Genomic DNA, 337 nt, shown 5'->3' on the forward strand with positions numbered 1-337 from the left:
AATGAACAGAGTGTGTCATTCATATCATTTTTACTAAGTACAGTAGCAAATTAAAAAGTCTGTAGAGAAACAGCAAACGACAATAACATCCACTAAAAGACCTGAAGGCACTGACTGTTGACAGAGCTGTTTCACTGAGGTGATTTTCGGTGTTTCCTGTGACTATGTCTGTGAAAAAAAAAAAAAAACAACGGCTTTCTTTGCATGAGTGTTTTTCTATCACTCCTGTATGCTCTACTGAATGTTTTTTGTTGTGTGATAATATAAAAAAAAAAAAAGATGAGGGGGGCCGAGGGGGGGGGGGCGGGGGTTATCACCCCCAGGTTTTGCTTCTTAT

Source organism: Cynoglossus semilaevis, chromosome 14 (assembly GCF_000523025.1).
Source record: "Cynoglossus semilaevis isolate Cse_v1.0 chromosome 14, Cse_v1.0, whole genome shotgun sequence".
NCBI lineage: Eukaryota > Metazoa > Chordata > Actinopteri > Pleuronectiformes > Cynoglossidae > Cynoglossus > Cynoglossus semilaevis.